This window comes from Leguminivora glycinivorella, chromosome 6, assembly GCF_023078275.1.
Source record: "Leguminivora glycinivorella isolate SPB_JAAS2020 chromosome 6, LegGlyc_1.1, whole genome shotgun sequence".
In the NCBI taxonomy this organism is placed as follows: Eukaryota; Metazoa; Arthropoda; class Insecta; order Lepidoptera; family Tortricidae; genus Leguminivora; species Leguminivora glycinivorella.
This window is the reverse complement of record NC_062976.1, coordinates 20632159-20649827: the sequence shown is the minus strand read 5'-3', so window position 1 is coordinate 20649827 and position 17669 is coordinate 20632159. Positions and strand designations below refer to the sequence as shown.

At 37.5% G+C, this 17669-nt stretch overlaps 1 protein-coding gene and 1 long non-coding RNA gene across 2 annotated transcripts in view; one reads left to right on the top strand and one right to left on the bottom strand.

Annotated features, from left to right (window-relative positions):
- LOC125226968 (calcium/calmodulin-dependent 3',5'-cyclic nucleotide phosphodiesterase 1) overlaps nt 1-17669 on the top strand; it is a 416921-nt gene that overhangs the window by 172201 nt on the left and 227051 nt on the right. The window lies entirely within an intron of this gene.
- LOC125226975 lies at nt 5566-7258 on the bottom strand. Its single transcript, XR_007177136.1, has 5 exons — nt 7172-7258; nt 6882-6911; nt 6049-6086; nt 5815-5835; nt 5566-5730 (listed from the first exon to the last, which is right to left on the bottom strand). It is a non-coding gene; the product is annotated as an uncharacterized LOC125226975 (long non-coding RNA).

The following is a 17669-nucleotide window of genomic DNA, read 5'->3' as shown; positions in this document are numbered from 1 at the left end:
TCACTTGTATAAGAGGTAAGGCACATAGATTACCTTTTCCAAAGGGTGAAGCAGGACGAGCAGATGACAAACTCGGCTTAGTACATGCTGATTTGTGCGGACCAATGTCGGAACGTTCTTATGGGGGTGCTCATTACATGTTCATCATTGTGGATGATTTTACTAGGAAAATGTTTGCATATTTTCTTAAGGAAAAGTCACAGGCTTTAAGTTGCTTCAAGGATTTTGTGACACATGTGGAGAATGAGACCGGATTGACAGTCAAGCGACTGAGAACGGACAATGGCACGGAGTTTGTAAATAAAGAATTTAATGCATTTCTTTCCAGTAAGGGAATACGGCACCAGTTAACAGTTCCCTACACAGCTGAACAGAACGGAGTTGCGGAAAGGTCCCAGCGTTCGGTTACGGAGATGGCACGGACTATGCTCATGGATAAAGGTTTGAATCAGAAGTTTTGGGCGGAAGCTTGCAACACAGCGGTATACGTCAAGAACAGACTACCTCATAGTGCCAATAATGGGAAGATTCCGGAAGGACTGTGGACAGGGAAGATACAGAAGTTGGATCATTTGAGAGTATTCGGTTCAACGGCTTATGTGCACATTCCAAAGGAGAAGAGAAAGAAATGGGACGCTAAGGCAAAGCAATATATTTTCGTCGGTTATTGCGAAGATACTAAGGGGTATCGCTTTGCGGATCTTAGCAATCCTAGACAGATAGTAACAGGTCGAGACGTGACATTTATTGAAGGTTCATCTGATTTAAAGGTGTCAGATACTGGTTCAAATAAAGAGTTGACGTCGTCTCAGAGGACTGTTCAAGACGAAGACAATGTCGTTGTATGGGAAATCGGTCAGATGGTTCCGAATACGTCAATGACTGAGGATTCTTATGAAGATGCGGTAGAGAGCACGGACACAGGAGATGTACCCGTTGAAGCTTGCGCGGAAACAACTCGTACAACTGAGCCCGATACACTCAATGAAGCTTCTAGACAAGAATCGGTCATTGAAGATCGTAACGAAGAGCCAGGTGCAGCTGTGCAGATTGAGACAGAACCTAGGTATCCTTTACGGAATAGGTTACATAAGGCACAGAGCGGGCTATATTGCTATAATAGTACCTACAATATAGAGGAAGAGCCCCGATCATACAAGAAAGCATTACAAAGACCTGACAGTCATGAGTGGCAAGCGGCAATGGAACGTGAGTTGGAGTCCATGAAGGAACACGACGTTTGGAAGGTTGTTGAGAAACCGCCAGGAGCCAAGGTAGTGGGAAACAAGTGGGTCTACAAGTACAAGTATGACGCCGATGGAAACCTGACATATAAAGCCGAACTTGTCGCTAAAGGTTTTACGCAGTCATACGGTGTGGATTATTTTGAAACGTTTTCTCCCGTCGTAAGAAGATCAACTCTAAGGTTATTGCTGGCGTTGGCTGCTGAAAATAATTTACAGGTGCATCATTTCGATGTAAATACTGCATTTCTGAATGGTGATTTACATGAGAAAGTTTTTATGCGATTACCGGAAGGTTTTGACAGCGAAGGTCAGAAACATAGAGTTTGTTTATTGCAGAAGGCAATATATGGCCTTAAACAAGCAAGTCGGTCGTGGAACGAAAAAGTCAATGATGTTTTGCTGTCAATGTCATTTAAACGTTCTGAGTACGATTGTTGCTTATATTTTAAAGACGATATTTATATTTGTCTTTATGTGGACGATTTTATAATATTCTTTAAGAATATTAATAGTAAGATTGAATTGTTGAGCGGGTTGCGCAATCACTTCAAAGTGAAGGATTTAGAGGAAGCTCGGCAGTGTTTGGGCATGAGTTTAGAACGAGGAAAAGAAGGTACGTTGTTTCTACATCAGAGGAAGTTTGTCGAGACCGTTCTAAAGGATCATGGTATGGATCAATGCAAACCAGTGAAGACTCCGATGGAACTGGATCTGCATAAGGTTTTGGCAGATGGGGGTGGTGAGGAGTTGGATCGCCAAGAACAATTACAATACCAGTCGTTGGTTGGTGCATTGAATTACCTGGCATGCAACACAAGGCCCGATATCTCGGCGGCCGTGAGCTTTTTAGCTCAATACAATTCATGTTGCCGATCAATACATATGAAGGCGGCTAAGCGGGTTCTACGTTACCTAAAGGGAACGTGTCACTTAGGCCTTATATTTAGGAAGTCAAAAGGTGAACGTAACGATAATTTCATTACAGGTTACGTTGATGCTGACTGGGGAGGCGACATCAGGGACAGAAAGTCTTATTCGGGATACGTGTTTCAAGTTGGCCCGAATCTGATAGCTTGGGAATGCAGGAAGCAGACTTGCGTCTCGGTTTCCTCAACGGAATCGGAATTTGTCGCATTATCTGAAGCATCCAAGGAAGCTGTATACCTCCAGAGGTTAGTGAGTCACGTAATCAATAGAGGGAGCTCTGAGAAAGTCAAGTTGTTTGTAGACAACCAGAGCGCTATGGCGTTGGCGAACAATCCCGTTTTTCACCGACGCACTAAACATGTGGATATTAGATTCCACTACGTGCGTCACTGCGTCAATGAGGGGTTGATTCAGTTGGAGTACATTCCTACTGAAGATAACTTGGCTGATGTCTTAACCAAGCCATTGCCCCGTGTTAAGTTTGAAAGGTGTGTGACTGGTTTAGGTTTAGACTTGAGTTCTTGATGATACTGTGGATGTTCACATGATGATGGATGGTTGCTTGAGAGGAAGTGTTGGTAGGTTGCTATGAAACCGTTGTTATTGTAATGTCTGTACAATCAACCGTCATTCATCTGGTTTTGTGAATCAAATATATTCCTTGATAATCCACTGCGCCTTATTACTCTTTAATACATAGAACGACTGCGCTTTGTGATCAAAACATATCATAACCAGCGACTTCAAAATACTTACCTACAGTGAAATGTTTAAATTACAAATACCACTACCGAATCAAACTTAAACCATAACGATAAGCTTACTTCCAATTCAACTAACATTTTATTTGCAAGACATGTTTCCACTAACAACCCTACCCAAAGCGGTTTCTACTAGTGAATCTGCCATTAAAATGCAATACTGTCACGTACAGGTTTCATAGCGTTATTGGATCTCAGAGCAACTCCGTGAAAATTTTCAAAGCAAATACACTTGTAATCTATGTTTCTATTTAGGTTTCTACTTCGATCTATACACGGTGTAATATTAGGAAACCAAATAGTTTTAACCACGCATATCTGAGTCCAAAACAACTATGGTACCTATATAATTTTGAGCACATTTTGACAACAATAATTGGACGTAGTTACGCAAAGACGTTCCAATCCATATGAAATTACCAATTTATTTATCGTCGGGATCGAATCAGTCCGTGATTCTGAGAAGAATGAGCCCAAACACGTCCAGATCTGGTGAAATTCGATATTCGAGATTTAATTTGGAAAACGCCCAACTATGTCCAAAATTTGAGAGTTGAAAATTTTTCTGCTTTCCTCGTGTAGCTAAAACATGAATTTTATACTTAAATAAGTAAATAAATAAATAAATATTACAGGACATTCTTACACAGTTTCACTGAGGTCCACTTGACGGTAAGCTCAGAAGGCTTGTGTTGTGGGTACTCAGACAACGATATACATAATATATAAATACTTATATACATAGAAAACATGACTGAAACAGACTTAGGAACAAATATCTGTGCTCATCACACAAATAAATGCGCTTACCGGGATTCGAAACCGGGACCGCGGCGTAGCAGGCAGGGTCACTACCGACTGCGCCAAACCGGTCGTCGTCACTTGAAATTTTGAAAGCGTTAAAGATTTCGCTTGAAATTCTTAAATGAGTCACAAATACGCATTATCGCAGCCAGTTTCGCGAGCTTAGCTGCGGTACAGGTTGATTCATGAAAGCTGGCACGAATGAAATGAACGAAACTTTGATTGTGTGAGTGACACCTGTATTGGTATACAGTCGTAACTGTCAAGAGCCACCATTTTATTGGTTAATCTGTCACACACATGCATATTTTCATTCAAACATTCGTTCCATTCGTGCCAGCTCTTGTGAATTGACCTGTACAGTGAAGCTAAGTTCCTGGCATTCTTCCAAAGCTTTAAATCAACTGTTAGTGAAATGCACTAATTTAAAATTTTGTTGAAGTTTTTTCTAGAACTTTGCTGGGCGCTTTCACCTATGACTATGATGAATGCAATTTTAAAATATTATTTTTTGTCACATAATATGATACTTAAATGAAATGATACATGCTCACGCCCGTATTCGGAAAAAAACATACAATGCTGCTTAATTTTAAATGCAACTCCTTAACAATTAAGGGGTTGAAAGAAAATTAAATTGTGGCATCGCAGTTTGTAGTCAATCGCCAACACAATGACTAAAGCGGATCCCTCAGTCGACTTCTACAATACACACAAGAAGAGGGGTGATTAAACTTTAACCCGTCCCCGGAGGCCCAATAGTCTACCTATAGTTAAAAATTAGTGTGATAACATTAATGGTGTTTTACAGGCCGACTTTGGCCAAAGCGACTAGTGTGTGTTCTGCCGGGCCTAGCCAAAATGACAATCGTTGACGGTAGACGCCGATGGAAACCACTCGAAACGCAGTCTGGCTCTGTCTCACCGACACAGAAGCGCGATAGAGATAGAGATACGATTACGATGTTATCGTAAGCGTTTGTGCATTTGGCTACCTCTGGATCAGACATTTTTAATGAATGCATGTTAATTATAAGATGTAATGTTTTGAAAAGAAGTGGCCCGCCGAGTTTCTTGCCGGTCCCATAGTGGATACCCCCCTCCAACTGAGGGGGACTGAAATCTTCTCGATGCTGAGGCGTAGGGTTAGAGCCGGCGTAGCTTTATTTGACGTTCATAAGCGCATTGTAATATGCCTACTTGGAAAATAAATATTTCATTTCATTTCATTTCGTTTCGTTTCGTTTCGTTTCGTTTTGTTTCGTTTCGTTTCGTTTCGTTCCGTTCCGTTCCGTTCCGTTCCGTTCCGTTCCGTTTCGTTTCATTTCATTTCATTTCAATGCCAAGAGTGTGTAGCTCTTCCACTCTCTGATGTGCCTTAAAGTGTACCATGATTGTGAGCAAGACATACTCGTGTTCGTATATTAAGTAAGTAGGTATATGTCAGATTTGGCTTTGATAAGATAAGATAAGATAGTCATTTATTTGTTTTGCTACAATACACACCAAAATTACACAATTAAAACAAAAATAAACAATAAAGTACTAACACTAGAGAAAAAACAACAATAGCATACATTAAAATGTGGGTGGGTTTGCTGTGTGCGTTGCAGCAAAAACAAAAGGGTCCTGGCTCAGTAATATGCTAGAACCCAGGTCACTAACAGATCATTGTACAAAAAATTAAATTTAAAAATAAAAATAAGAAATAAATAGTTTGCCTATGTTTGCCTATGTCTACTGTCTAGTGTCTGTGCTTTGGCAAGAATTTTATGTTTGATTCATTCACAGACCTAAAAAGGTGTAATAATTGAATAGAACTTGTGTTTTGTCTATATTTGTAATTTATATAGTAAATTGTCGTACTCGTCTCTAGAAAATGATGTAAAGCTTGGGATCATTTCGTCGCGACGATTTTCGTTTGATTGCGTCCAGACCGTATTTTTTCAAGTCTTTCAAGAGACTGTTTAACCCTCTCAGTTGATCTTCATCTGAAAAATAAGATTTTATAAAATAATTATGATATAAGATGGAATTTCTTACATTTGCGAAGACATGGAATTATATTTACTTACCGTCTCTTTTCATAATTTCATCTAAAAATAAATTTTCATTAGGTTATATTTTTATTTTTTCATTAGGTTATATTATTGAAATATTCCTTTTGCTTCAATTTTATCATAAAGTAGTACTTGACTTTTCTAAGTTTCTAATTTTAAGAGGCAAAATAATTAAAAATAAATTTTGAAATTTATGTAATTCTTTTATTACTTACTTAATTACTAAATTACTTTAGAAATGTCACTTACCAAATTTTTCTTCGCATCTTTTATCGTAGTATCCTTTTCTGCGAAAGTATTGTAATATGAATTATGCCACATTAATATGTAGAGATAACTAACCTGCTCAATATATAATAGTACATTACGATCGAAGTGCGGAAAAGACAAAATTCAGTACTAGTGGCGATAAATTGAAACACGACTGAAGGGAGAAAAATCGAGAGAGTTGTAAATTACCTTTTCGCACGTATATTGTACGAATTTTACAGTATAAATGGGCCCTGAAAGCTTCGATATAGGCAAATGAAATACTATTTTGCGCCCCAGTCGACCATAATAATTATAGTAAGAATTTTGAATGATTCACGGTTATTTTCATTAGACTTATATTGACCGGTATATAGACCGTGATTACCTTTTCGGTTTTTGTCAGCCATTGAGATTCACAAATATAAAAATTGCAATCGTGAGGATGGATTCAAACTATCAAATGTATGGAATCCAGTGATGTGTTTGTGTAAAAAACCGGTGAAGTCAGAATTGAACAAGCGTAGTGACACTGAGTGTAGTGTATTTGTACAGACCATCGAGTGTAATAGCGACCAGTGGTAACGCTGAAAGTGAACGCAGCCGACGCGCGCGGAGGAGGGTAGATCGCGCGCTGTCTACGCAACTTTGACATCCACCCTTCGTCAGATGATGCATGCAACTGCTTCAACAAGTACTAATTTATGACAAAAATCAAAAAGGTAATCACGGTCTATACCCCGGTCAATATAAGTAATAATAATTATGTTTATTAGATATATGTTGATTTAGATACAGTCATGTATATATTTAAAATATGTAGTCATCCTTACCCATCTCCACAATATTGTAATGTGCTATAGCTGCAAATAATTTTATTTCGTTAAGAAGGGAAAAATATCATACACTAAAGAAAAAGTGACCAAGTCAATCGGCCAAGATAGTGGTCGGGTGGTCTAGCGGTAAGGACGTAAACCGCGTAAACTGATGCAAAAGTGACCGTATTTTTCGTCACTTTTTATCAGTTTAGCGATGTCTATTTCAGTTTATAATTCATTTACAGCATTGTGACTCCTTAAAAAAACACGTTCAATTATTTGATTTCTTTCCCCGCTAAAAATACCTTGTTGAGTTTCCATGGACTCGTCCGATAAGTTAATATCGTCAAGCAGTTTTTTCAAATCCGTTTGTGTCAGTAATTCTTCAGAAGCTGAAATTAAACATATTATAGGTACTTCATTATTTTAAATATTCTATCTGCTAAGCTGATGGTCAAGGGTTGAATCCCGGTAAGGGCGTTAATTTGTGTGACAGCGCATGTGTAAATAGCGAAATCAGGAATAAATAGTACATTGTGTATTAAGGGCGGAAAGTAAAGGATTACGAACGAGAGGCTGTTTGAAGCCCGATTAATAACTCGAGTTTGTAATCCTTCAGCCGCCCGTGATATACGCAATGTTTTTCATCACACTCGCGAAGTAATAACCAAATTTTAAACTAAATGTATTGAAATACCTACGCTGACATTTCGAACATTCGTCCGCCATCTTGTAATTTTTGACAGGTCGTGAAAGGTCCCACCCAGGTATTCACTTTACCGCTCCAGGGCGTAATAGCTCATTATGTATCAGTATGCAGGCATGTAATAACACCGTTTACGAGCGATTGTGATGAAAATTCTTGTATCTTACAAACCAGTCTCAGTCTGGTGCAAACCAGTTACATTGCAAAGAAAATGCAATATCGGTGGAGTAACTTTACTTACAACTATCATCTTTGCGTGGCATCGCGAATACCAGTCGCCAGGTGATCAACGTTACCTGAAAAACTTGTATTTATTTAATATTCGAAATAAGGAAGTAGGTACTTCAAGGCCATGAGTATAACAACAAAATTAAAATTTTGAAAAACCTTCGACCGCGACATAGTGGACCGATTTTAATGAAACATGGCTAAGAACACTCCCGACTAACTCAGCTTTCAAACAAAAGAAACTAAACCGAAATCGGTTCATCCGTTCGGGAGCTACGATGACACAGACAGACACACACACAGAGACAGACAGACAGACAAACAGACAGACAGACATCGTGACACAGTTGTCGTGGTGGTTGGCGTTGGGGGTTAAAAAACAGTGCGTGGAGTCCCTCCACGCGGAAGAAGTGAAACTTCAACATAAACAACTCCAACACAACATAAAAAAAAACAAACATAACCTCAAAAATATTTTGTCAAGTGACCAACACGTTTTTGCGTTTAGTTACGTCCATCTTTTTACTGTTTTAAATATTTTCTTTACATTGCTATTTGCTCAAATTATTAAAAAAACAAAAATAAACTCATTTTGCACTCGATCTAAATATAAAACATGCACATTCCAATTAATTTCTGTCCTGTCACTGACTGAATTAATAAGTGAATGAATGGAATGAGTGAGTCGTTGTGCGTAACGACACTGACAGAATGTTACGCGCTGAGTGAGCGGCATTCCACGCAACGTAACAATGACTCGAGTGTTACGCGCTGTCAGTTGGAAGTCGCATTATTATTTAGAAGTTTCACTTCAAAAATGTCTCCTCAGAGCATAGTAATACTACTCGAGAGCCGCCGTCGGACGTGTCGCACACGTTAGCTCATTGAGCATACAATTGTACACCACTACTCCAAGGTTAGCCGGAAGAGATCCCTTATAGGGATAAGCTCGCCTTTGTATCTCTGTACCTACAAATTGTATATAAACTGTTGTACACAATAAAGTGATTACTACTACTACTATTGTCGTTGTGTGCATGCATGATCACGACTCGCTTGTCGATCGCATGTACACAGGCATGGAAATGCTGCGAGTGTGTTGCGCAATAGCTCAATTGGAGCGTCCATCAAGTCTATGTAGGTTCAAGAGCTTGCGATTCAATACAAATCGCCTGGCATGTCCGATCTCCTTCCAATATACACCCTGTTTTTATTGAATTCCGTTAACTTTCAGGGAAGATTCTTTAGTTCAAATACAATCAATTTCTCTAAGAAACTAGCCTCTTAACTCTTACGGTTATCGAGTTATTAAAAAAATAAAAATAATTACTGAACACGTATGTGACACCCTTTACCACTTCCCAATATTATTTGTTTTGACATGTACCGTCAGTCACTTGACAATAACTTGAATATTATTCTTTAGGGTCTCTCACACTAATTAATTCATTTATTATGTATGAAAACGATGAAAAATATTTTTTTACGAATCTAATAATGATATACAAGATGGTTCCTGATGACGAACCTAAGATTATGTCGAATTTAACGGAAAACAAAAAAAATCGGGGTGTATTATCTGTGGTTGAAATCAATAAATCAGAGAACGTAATTTGCACAATAACAAAAAAAATTGGGTATTTTTGATTGTGATATATAAATAGAAATATTTAACCTCTCTGAACTTACACAAAAGAGGTACGTCTTCATTTTCTAAGATTTAATATCAAACACTAATGAAAATTGACGGCTCTTTGTGGATTAATTAAACCCGGTATGGCGGTTGTTTCGTTAATTAATTAAAAGTTGAATTGCTGACGTACTCTGTGCGTTCTTATCATTGAAAATACAGTAAAAATGTATCAATAGGGCAATCATCGTCGTAGACTTTTGTACTGCGATCGGCGGCGGCGAGTAGACAAGCAAGAGTAAGTTACTGGAGCCTAAGTGACCGGCCACACCAGAGCGTCGCGTGTCTCGGGGCGCGCAACGGACGTCCGCGCCACGCCGCCTCAGTGTAATTCAAAAAACGTCTCATCAGTACATTTTGTATAGGAAGGACGTAAGACCCGCCCCAGGTGGCGTGGTGGCGGCGTGGCGCGCGCCGCGCCGCTTGGCGGCGCGCCTTACGTCCTTCCTATACAAAAATGTACTGAGGAGACGCTTTTTGAATTACACTCAGGTGGCGTGGCGCCGACGTCCATTGCGCGCCCCGAGACACGCGACGCTCTGATGTGGCCGGTGCCTAAGACGTCCCATCGTTTTTTTTTTATAGCATTTTTAGAAGTTATAAAGTTGCATGTTTCTTTATGGTTCTATATAGTATCTGATCTAACAAAACTCATACACGAACGAAGAATATTTTAGGTGGTTGCGTTGACACTCGTTAGGCACTATCAAAAATTTCCATCCATTTTAGTAAAGGATCCATTTTGTTAATTATTAAACATATTATACTAGCTTTTGCCCGCGGCTTCGCTCGCGTTAAATTCGAAAATTGCGTAATGATTCATACAAACTTCCACCCCACGTTTTAGGAAAGTGGGGGGGTTAGAAAGAGACAAAAAGTAGCCTACGTCACTCTCCATCCCTTCAACTATCTCCACTTAAAAAATCACGTCAGTTCGTTGCTCCGTTTTGCCGTGACAGACGGACAAACCAACAAACACACACACTTTCCCATTTATAATATTAGTATGGATTTCTGTTTATACATTACCTCATTAATTTTAAACCAAACAAATATTCCAAATTATATTTAAAATAATATTATTAAAAAGCTAGTGCAGTAAAACGAATTAATGTTTATACTGATAGTCGTACTGCGCATTCTAAGGCAAGATAATAAAAACAGTTTTACTGCCATTTTATACTGCCGTTACTGCTGCATAAAGCGATGAATGCTCATCTATTCTAGGTTATAAATACGCATTAAAATATGCACATATTACTGTGATTAAAAACTGTACATACTTATTTATTTTCTTTATTTTCTTTATTGGGCAAAACAACAGACATAGGAAGGTCATACAGATAAGAAGATATTGAAATACACAATAATAGGTACAACCTACATCCTGAGACAATTCCCACTAAGATTTATAGACAATTAGTATCTGAGTGGCATTGTCATAGGGCAATGGTAAAAAATTATATTAAAATAAAATTATATTTTAATGTAGGTTTTCCCTTAATTCGTTCGCTTTAGAAAGAGTTGCAGTACCAAATCACAGTATAAGAAAGAGTACTATCGTACAGTATGGCCACTCGCTCCCCGCTGAAAGTGCCGCCCACCCCCTCTCGGTTACCTCACATTTACCGCCTGTCAAAAACGGGAACAGTCGACCTGTCATATTTCACTCATACAAGCATAGTACGCGTTCACCTACACGAGCTTAGACTGTGTGCTAGGAACGCGGCTCTTTAATATATTTGATCGCCAGTGTCCGAAGTGTGACCAAATGCTGATTTTATAGGCATTACCTATCTATATCTAAATCATCTTATTTATTATCTATGTAGCCAAACACACACGCTTACGATAATATCGTAGCTATTCAGTATTGGCTCGACATAGCCAAACTGCGTTTTGATTGGCGATTTTGAACGATCAACGATTTTGAATTCGGCTAGTAGGCCTGCAGCAATTCAATCTTGATCTATGTACCATTGTACCCAGTCATCTACTATGAATTCCCTTTTACGTCAGTGCCTCAGGTGCCTCAGGTGGAATAAAGGTAATTGGCTATGCAGCGATGCACATAATGGTATATGAAGATGCCGTAAGCCATGATCAGTTATAACGCATTTCCATTCCACTACACGTTACCTACATAAATTTACTACCTATATTTAGGTAAAAAGACATACTTTTAGTAGGTGGAATGTATTCATTGATTGGCACTTGTTTAAACAAAAGCAATAGCCATCTCACCTTCCAACCTGAAGGGTAACTGAGCATTTCTTTTTTTTGCCACTTTTATGAAGTGTGATATTTTTGAAAAAAAATATGCTATTTCTACTCAAAATTACTAGCTTTTTCAATCCTAGTAGTTAAAAAAATTGTCCCATACGATTTTTTCTTATTTTGTTACCAATTTCCGTACATTTTGTATGGGGTAACAAAAGAGGAAAGTAACAAAAATGTATGGAAATTCTGGGACACTTTTTGTCTCTTAGTGAGATTGAAAGTACTCGTGATTCTGAGTACAATTGACCTAAAATTCCCTAAAACAATTAAAAAAAATTATTGGCAAAAAAAAAAGAAAATAAAATGCTGAACTAACGAAGGGCTTTATCACGATATTTTCCTTCACCGAAAAGCCAGTCGCTTTCCCACTCTTCCATATCGTATTCGTTACATTAGAAAAGAAACAAAACAAGATATTTCCATGGAGATGTTCGAATTTTGATAGCACTTGAGCTCGTGTACAATGTAGATTGGTATAAGTATCAAATGTATCAATCTCGACTCAAACTTCCAAACAATACGTCAGCCTTCGTTAGTGATCCAGGGTACGTAGCCAAATGAACAAACGCTTACGACATCTTCTCTATCTCTATCGCTCTTCCGAATCGGCGTGCCAGAGCCAGACTGCGTTTAAAATCTTCGATCGGCCTCTAGCGTCAACGAATTCAACGATTGTCACTTCGGCTAGGCTGGCTGCAATATAAATCAGAGACCCGACCAAAACCAGCTCTGTACCTCAAACTACAAGATATAAATCCGACTGTTGGTGAGAGCTGCTAATTGTGGAGATGCCGAGTCTTCGTATTTACATTTCTATTTGTCGTTTCCCCGCTCCGGGACAACAGGTGACATTTATTGGGGATCGTACGAACGTCGTATAGGGCTATGTTTACATGTGACCGAATAGAATTGACTTATTAGCTATAGCTGTACTGTTAGTTGCTCAACATATTGCAGAATCAATTTGTCAGTTAAAAAAATAAAGTCTAGGCTTTTTTTTCATTAAAAATGGGCTTGCTCTACTAGACTAGCTAAAGCCAAAGACGTGGCCTATGATGGAGTGAGCTCGCCCAGAAGATGCCTGTTCAGTGTTCACTCTTGATTTGAAGGTTCCACTCCTTGGCAGTGCGCATAAGAAAAGAATATCTATCAAGCAAGTAAGGATGGAAACCGGCCGGGAGTTGAGACGCGCGATTTTCATATAAAAAAATTATTATTTTATCTGGTTTTAAAACAAATTATGAGATCGTATATCGTTCTTACAGTGTGCGTGCGTGAGATATGACGTACGCGCTAATACGTCTAATAAATAACTAAATAGACACAGAGAACAGACAGGGGAAACAGACTTAGAGTAAATACTACCTAATTGAGAAAGAAAAAATCTTTTAGTACTTATTTTACCAGGTTATTATGTAAGTATGTACTTACATCACAAATCACAACTCGCAAGTTGTATCCTATACTTACATGTTAAAATAAAATTCATGACTAAATTATAACAAACACCAAAATAAGCCAACATTCACGACTTTTAAAATCATCGTCGATAACTTACTTAGTAACAACCTCGCTTACCTCCTCAAAACTCGATTAAGGTTCACGTATTGGTATGCAAATAGGATAAAATATGGCACTCTACGGACCCGATGTGAGCTAGGGCTGAGACTATTTTTCGATACCGTAAAATAAATAAATAAATATTATAGGACATTTTTTACACAGATTGACTGAGGCCCACGGTAAGCTCAAGAAGGCTTGTGTTGTGGGTACTCAGACAACGATATATATAATATATAAATACTTATATACATAGAAAACATCCATGACTCAGGAACAAATATCTGTGCTCATCACACAAGTAATTGCCCTTACCGGGATTCGAACCCGGGACCGCGGCGTAGCAGGCAGGGTCACTACCGACTGCGCCAGACCGGTCGTCAAAACCACGAACTGTTTACTAAAATCTACAAAGTTATTTTCGAATTTCACAAGAAACCGTTTATTTACTTTTATTAAAAAAAATCTCTTCAAAGGGCAAAACAATTGAGAAATTATATTCAATGACAATGAAGGTGGCGAATAAAAAATGGCTGGAGTGAATCAGAACAAAATTTAAAAAAGTGAATCTAATGACAAGTTTGTAAACAAAAATCCAAAAACATTGTATAAATCAATTGCAAAGAAAAATAATCACTTTTTAGTTCTGTGAGTGGCTGTTATATTCAGAAAAATCATATTGCATGTAGGTAGATAGGAATTATCCTGGTTGACGGCGGGACTTGGTTATGATCATTGGACGCCGGATTCCATATGATACGGGTTCAAGTCCCGTGTCCCATTTTTTTTCATTTAATTTAAAAATTGAATATAAGTACTTCATTAACACACTTTTCAGCCTTTAAACATTTGTATTTATAGTAAATGACAATAATAAACAACAAAACAAAATCAATCCATCTAGTTTTCCGGTTCCCAGTAAAATTTTATAAGGCCCATCCCTAACATAAGATGTGAATTCGAACCAATATTTACACATACTCGGCCGGCAACATGCCGGATGAATTTATATCCCTTATTAAAATTTATATATTTATTGTACATGTGAATAAGTGTGGATGAAATATTTATATACAGATTTAAATAACTATTTGATGAATCTATTAATGAATCATTTGAATATTATCATTGATCATGTTGAAAGAATATATTCTAAAAGTATATTGTAAAAGTGAGTATTTAATTAAATTCGGATTTATAATGAAATATGCTCAAAGAGTTGTATTTAGTTACGGAAAAAAGGAATAAAAACAAATTTTATTAATTATTTAAACATTAAAATAATTGTGTTTTGTTACCTTATCTTATATAACACTTCAAACCGTTATTTTGAGTTTTTAGCACGCGTTTTTAATACCAGAAAGTAAATAGGTTTTCAATGTTTTGTAGAAGAGTACGAATAAAATAAACAGCCTTCACCGAAATGTGGCTTTGCTGATACGAAACAAATCGAATTAACATTGGAATGTAGGTAAGTTTCAATTCCAGGAGGCTAAGCGATTTGAAGCTGAGTTTATTAATTGATTTATATTGTTTAGGTATGGTCCAGTGCTTAAAGTTGTAACAAAATTTAACTATTTAGTATTGTATAGCATCTTGAGGGATGATCAAAAAAGTGGCAAAAAAATCCAATTTCTTTTAAATTAAAACACACTGTGGCACTTCCTCGCTACTGTACTAAAAATTTAAAGTTCTTCTGAATATCAGGTTTAATGGCAATGCCATTTTTATCACACTTCATCATTTACATGAAACTAGTAAAAATAAGGTCAATTTATTGCAATATTTTTTTACTATAATGTAACAAAACAGCTTAGATTTCATTTCCCAGATTATTTAAACAATCGATAAATAACTGAACAACAACAAACATGACACTACGAGTAGATTACCCCATCGACGATGTCAACACCATCATTCATTTTGTAACCGCCTACAACTCAACTTACTGTATTGCAGCAAAACTAATCTAAAAGTATTGCATAAAGCGAATATAATACAATATCGATTTAAAGCCAAGCTAAGCTAACTGTAGGCCTGATGGAGTTTGCAAATGCTTTTCAATGTTATTTTTTAATTGTAGTTTGTCGTTTATGATAAACACTTTCAGCGTGTCCAATCATGGTCAAGAAGTTGGCTTGGCCGACATCTAAGGAAGCACCATTGCGAAGAGCGGCTTTTGTTACTACCGTGAAAACTTGCAATACTATTTCTGAATGGCTAGTATTTTAAATTAAAAAGCCTAGAGGCACTCCGAAATACATGCCATAGATTACTAAAACACGGGACTACCGCAATATTTTCCAAATTTTAGTAACCACGTGAAAATTAAAGCAAACTGCATTACGCGTAAGCCGTTACATTTTGGTGCCGCGACCAGGATTGATAGGATCAAATGCCTACAATATGAGACTACCGTATAATTAATGAAATAAAACTATGAAAACGGATTATATCGCGCATAACGAACTTATAATACATCCCAACGAAGACACACAACACACACACGAAATTATAAGTTTCCTCAGCCACCCGTTGACCACAAAGAGTTCGAGTTCAAAACGTCGGAATATATTATAATTTCTTTATACGCGATATAACCCGTTTTCGTAATTTTATTCAATGAGTAACTATCGCGCTAATCGAAATAATACTACCGCAAAATTTGCATGCATTTAGTTTCCCGCATTTAAATTCAATTTCAGCAAATAGCATTACGCATAGGCCGTCACAGTTTGGTGCGGTAATCAGGATCGATAGGGCTTTGCACTCTGTCGCATGCACTTGTTTTTTAATGCGACATGTCAACATGGTGTCGCGGCGGGTATTAAAATGATATAATGTTATGACGTAACCTAGTTTTATTTAATTGGTTTGCCAGCGGGTTTTCTCGTAAACATCATGAGTTGTGATCAAAATGTATTTAATGCTAAAGTTTATTTTAGTCTCACATTTTTATGGCATATTTTGTGCTTAGGCTAAAATGTGTCTGTATTTTATAGTACAGTAACGTCCTACAGGAAAAACGGGTAGGCTAAGTGGTTTTTAATGCGAGGGGTATCGTTAAGTTTATATTAGTACTTAATTGAAGTCATATAAGATATAAATAAATAGGATAGGTGTGAGGAATGCGGAAATCCGTCTTCGCACCAAGTTGCTAGACGTGGGTTTCGTCATTACCAAACTAAAATGGAGTTGGGCGGGACATGTTGCTACTGTTGCTAGGCAGAGTGATGGCAGATGGACTAAAATGTTAACAGAATGGTGACCGCTCACAGATGTAAGAAGCGCTTGGCATCCGTTAGCTCGTTTGGTGGAGGACATCCGGAAAATTGCGGGTCACAACTGGATGAGACTAGCTCAGGACCGGAACAAGTGGCGTACTAAGTAGAAGATAGGCCTATGCTCAGCAGTGGGCGAAGGGCTGATATGATGATGATGATGATAATATAAGGTATACTGTGCTATTTAATTTATTTGAGATGTTTTTTGTTTCTGTTTCGTAGCCCAGGATTAATAGTTAAATATATAGTTGAACTTTGAAAGATTTGCGTCAAATCAGAAATATTGTGACTACTGATTTTTCTGAGTTTTCAAATACCATTGTATTAAAATAGAAACATCCTTTTATTTGATCACATCGTCACTGTGTTCAGAAACAAATCAACGTCCGTGTCTAGAGCGTCTAGACGGACAGAGTAAATCGAACGGCTTCGGTCCCAAGTGGCTATTGTGAATGAAATGTCTTTTCCAGCTTCGAGTTCTCTTTATAAAGAGACTATGCTCGATATCTGTTTTCACAGAATAAAATGGGTATTGTGATTTTAAAGTAAAATATTATGATCAAGGACCGGAATTATTCATAGCGAAAATCAAACTGTCATAGGAATTGAACAAGCTGTTTCATCGACTTATCGATTTAGGTACTATCATCAGAAGATAGTACCTAATCAGTAGGTATTTGATACTACTTACTACAATAGGGATGACGACTACATAAAAAAATGGCATTCTGTTTAGTCCGTCAGTTAGATCGTCCAAAAATAATGAACACATATTTTTCGCTTTTTCTAATTAATGAAAAGATACAAAGGTATAGAGCATCAAAGTTCCGCAGGAGGGCTTGTGACGGCATTTCTAAGTAAAAAGTATACCTAGGCGTGACCTCACGCGAAACTTCAACGCACTGTACCCTCGTCATTTTTCGTTTACAAGAAAAAGTAAAAAATACGTGTCTAAAATTCTCTGATAATCTAACTGACGGACTAATTAGTTTTTTTAGTCGTCTCGCCTATTATTCATAGCGAAAATCAAACTGTCATAGGAATTGAACAAGCTG